The sequence below is a fragment of the Cnephaeus nilssonii genome (assembly GCF_951640355.1).
Source record: "Cnephaeus nilssonii genome assembly, chromosome: 7".
Classification (NCBI taxonomy): Eukaryota; Metazoa; Chordata; class Mammalia; order Chiroptera; family Vespertilionidae; genus Cnephaeus; species Cnephaeus nilssonii.
The window spans coordinates 50,057,973-50,062,600 of NC_137078.1; positions in this window are offsets into that span (position 1 = coordinate 50,057,973).

Consider the following 4,628-nt stretch of genomic DNA (forward strand, 5'->3'; position numbering starts at 1 on the left):
CATTAAGAATGATCTGCTTTTGTTTTCATAACATGGTAACCTGCAATGATTCTGTGGGAAATTAAAAACTGTTTATTTAGTTTGTCTGTATATTTTACTTGCCTTACTTCACTTTTACATAGCTCCTAATGGTCCCGCTCTAACAGAGTTCTGTGCTGGAAGTCTTTATCTAAACTAAAGAAGTGATTGCTTAGAAATCTTGCCGTCAACATTATGTCCAAGGAAATGAGGTTTGATTGTTAATTCTGTCTTGTTTTTTCTTCCTGTGTACACAGCCTCTTAGCTGTTGTAGCATTATGTGGTTGGTCCTCTTGACCTGATCTGTTCTGTTGAATGACAGTCATGTTTCTAGTCTGAACATGGAATTCTGCTTTAATAGTGAACAGAAAGCCCTGCTAACTTCTATAATTGAGGGCTGTCATTGGCTTCTGGCTGTATGTGCCATGGCTGAAGTGTTTTGCTATTAGCATTTTTCAAGTTTATTCACTATTTCTTTTATAAATTAGTGCCCTACGAAATAATATGTTTGAAAAAGTGTTAAAAAACCAATGTTGCCCTAGCAGGGTGGCTCAGTTGATTGGAGCATTGTCCCATACACCAAAATGTTTCAGGTTTGATTCCTAGTCAGGGCACATACCTAGATTGCAAGTTCAATTCACAGACGGGGTGTGTATGGGAGATAATCTATTAATCTCTCTCTCTCTCTCTCTCTCTCTCTCTCTCTCTCTCTCCCTCCCTCCCCCCCCCCCCGCACCCCTCCTTCTCTTCCTCTCTCTCCAAAATCGATTAAAACAAAAACATATCCTTAGGTGAGGAGTAAAAACAAAACAATACCATGATTCTAGAAACTAGTATGTTATATACATCCTAAAATGAAAGATTCCTTCCCATACAAAAAGATAAAGGAGTCATTATTCTGTAAAAGTGAGAATTGTTTTGGTGCCCCAGTTGGAGGGCCTGGCTCTCCGCTCCATTAGGCCCTTCTTTGGGGCCCTCCCTGGCCCAGTCTCCCCCTTCCCTGTCAGGCCAAAGCTATGCTGGCTACAGCCTTGTGGGCAGCTTAGAATGCAAAGACCCACAGGCACCTGGAAACTCGCCTACAACCCCATGGATCCTCTGGACTACAAGCATCAGAGTGCCCAGCAGTTTCAGATCTTGAAGTGACTCTTCTCCATATTCCTCTTGTATCTTTTCTAAACCTACCTTTTACAGAATAATTACCCCCTCATCTATAGAATGAGCTGAAGCATACTGCTCACTTCACACTTCACAATCCCTTGATACACTTCAGTTACTAGCCAAACTCTCTGTATTAACTACCACATTCATGATTTTATAGCATTGGACATGTTCCCTGTACGAATCTCCTTATAGTTCTAGTTCTATTCTAGTCTCAGTTTTCAGCCAACATATTTACTGCACTGTTGGTGCCTGCAGCCTCAGGGACTAGTGCTGTCCCTGATGCAAAGGGGGGGAATCTATAAGGATTATGTCATCTCTCAACCATCTGAATTTCTGTTCCTTTTTGCTTTGACCTTAGAATCATATAATGTGTTAGAGATGAATATATTAGTCACCCTGAGCATAAGAAGGTGAAAGGACATGCTAAAGGTCACATGACCAGTAAATAAAAACTCAGCCAACATTGTTTAGTAGGCTTTTGATATAAAATCCTGAATTTAAATTTCCAGGCTTGCTGTAACTCAGGAGACTGCCTGCTTTTGAGCCTCATTTTGCCTGAGATTCCTATTTTCTGATCATATTATAGTCATGTTTGCCTCCATTGTCACTTATCTCTTGATTTGACTTCTATGGAGGGATTATTCTGTTAATCCATTAGTTCAAAATATTTATTGAGTTTATAAGAGTGAGAAGGCACAGTGCTAGAATTTGCAGATACAAAGATATATAAAACTTAGTCTACATCCTTGAGCTTATAGTTGTGTAGGGGCAAGAGCCAAGCAAAACAGTTTTTGGAGTATTGCATACACACATTACACATATATGCAATTTTTTAAGAATTTTTTTTTTATTTTTCTTCTGCAGTTATGGGTGCTGACAAGTCTAAATCTATAGGACAGGACAGCATGGTTTCTATGTTTCAATATTAAGGCAGAATTCTTTCTCTGGGAAAACTCATTTTTTTGTTCTTAAGACTATTGACTGATTGAATGAGACCCACCTGCATTGTTGAGGGTTATCTACTTAAAAGCAACTGGTCACTTTCTAAACATAAAACTCACCATCAAGGAGTGACCTGGGGACACAGATGTGGGACACTTAGTGTAGCTTGGGATTTCCAATTACACATTTAGTATCTTTGAATGCATTAGTTAGCCCCCTCTATCCATAGTAGCTTTGGCCTTAGAACTACAAAATAACTTGGATGCTTCTGAAAAATAAAAACCCAATCAGGTAGCATTTTATAAAATCTTCTGGTCAGCTTTATTGAGGCAAGACATTCTATGTGTGCCAAGGGGTTTCCACAATCTACAGTGTAAAGAGCTTTTTTTCATTCAAGACAATTCTCAAGAACAGCAAAACCTATCAGGTCACTTTGGCCTGGCTCTCTGTGTCCTCAACCACATCTTACAGAAAACACCCCGCTCCGTCTTTAATTCTCTCTCCAATAGTGCTGTTTTATAGCACAGTGATTTTCTAAAATGTCATTTGAAAATTGTCAGGAGACAATTTTACTAATCCATTGGGCTTTAGGAATAGCTCATATTGTGGTAACTTACTACATTTAAGGAAAGAGTATAGGAAATTTGATATCATCGAAAAAACTCTAGAGTCACTTTGGTCTATGTCAATGACCACTGACACAGGTATCGGTGGGAACACTCCATGTACTTTAAAAGTGGTTCTAAGCCAATTACGTGGTACAGATGCTCATCAAAGTGTATTAAATATGGCCACAGATTAGCAGTCCTTCATTTATCCTTACACACCAGACTGCAACTGTACAAGAAACTAAAGAGGAAACCCTTTGCCAAAATCCATTGGGAATTTACACTAATTCCAGTCAATCATTTGGTACATTGACCCAAATTAACTGCAAGGTAAGTAGGAAAAAAGCCTCAACTCAACCACTGCTTCTTACTCAGGACTCAGGGGCTGCACTGCCTAGAAAATCGAACCCCTTATTGCTCAGAAATATTTGAGCTAGCTGGAGATTATGTATCCCTCAGCATCTTGCTTTCCTTTGCATTTTATGGACTACAGGCTTCAATTTTTGGTGCAACTGAAGATTCAGGAGGCAGGGGCACTTTGCACCCTTGGACATACAGTCACACAGAGAAAGCCTTGCAAATGGGTGGAGAGGGAAGGGCCGCTGAATTGCAGTGAATGCTGGAGACTACAGCACTTGTACAAAGAACATTTGCCTGACTCCTGCGAAGCAGGAGATGCTCACACCTTAGTCCAGCAGGCACTAGGAGAGAGACAAGGTGCTTGTGAGGCCACCTCACTCCAGGTATAGATTTTATAGGAATTGAACTCCCTTGTACACAGGGAGGTGGGCCAAGGGACTATGCAATCCTGTGTTGGAGTTGCTGAGAGCATGGGTTGTAGAGGTAGACGGCCTGGCTTTAAATCATGGCTCTACTACTGACCAGCTGTGGAGTCCTGGGCAAATTACCTGGAGTCTCAATGTCCTCACATGTAACATGGGAGTAATTTCTACGTGGAGTGTAAGAAGTAAACAAAGATAATGTCTCTGAAATACTTAGCACTCTGTCTGGCACGAAGAAGTGACAAAAGTTCTTTTATTTATAGGAGCCGTGAGATAAAGGGGAGGAATGAAAAGGGAGTATCCTAAAATATGAGAAAAATAAAAGGAAACCCAAATGCTGATTCCTATAGAACGTATGAATCAGCATAACTGCCATTTTGGAAGACATCATTGGTCATATGGGTAATCTGATCACTCGCCAAAAATATGGAGAAAAGAGATGAGAAAAAAATAGAGCAAATGAAAAAAGAAAATGCAACCTTTGAAGTGTAAATGTGCCTCCTCAAAGCCCAGAAAAATAAAAGCAGTAATAATTAAAAGTTTCTGGGGCTCACCAAAATAACCAAGTTTATTCATTGACAGTATTTATTATGTCTACGCAAAATTAATGAAAATTAGTAATTAGGCATGTCTTAAATTTTTAAAATTTTACATAATTAGATATTAGAAGGGAGCATGCAGAAGAATAATTATTTGTAGTTATATGTTATTCAAAACCTAGAGAATGTAAGAGAACAAATGGAAAAACTATTAATGAATTCAGAAAGGTGGCTAATTGCATAATAAATACATAAAAATTAATATAAACCAGATGATCAATTAGAAAATATAATGGGGGAAAAAGAGCACATTAACCATAGCAGTACTACTATCTCTCTATATATAAGCCTAAGTGACCGTTACAACGGAACAACCAGAATGACCAGTCAACCAGTCGCTTTTCAGAGGAGGAATAGCTACTCAGTAAGAGAACTAAATGCCTGCTTATTTGGGAGGTAAAAAGGCTCATATTGTTACTCAAAAGCCAAAACTATGAAAGAAAGAGCAAAGTAGGAAAAGTAGAAAAATCTCCAATACCAGATAAAGATTAAGAATCTTTAAAAAATAATTCTTC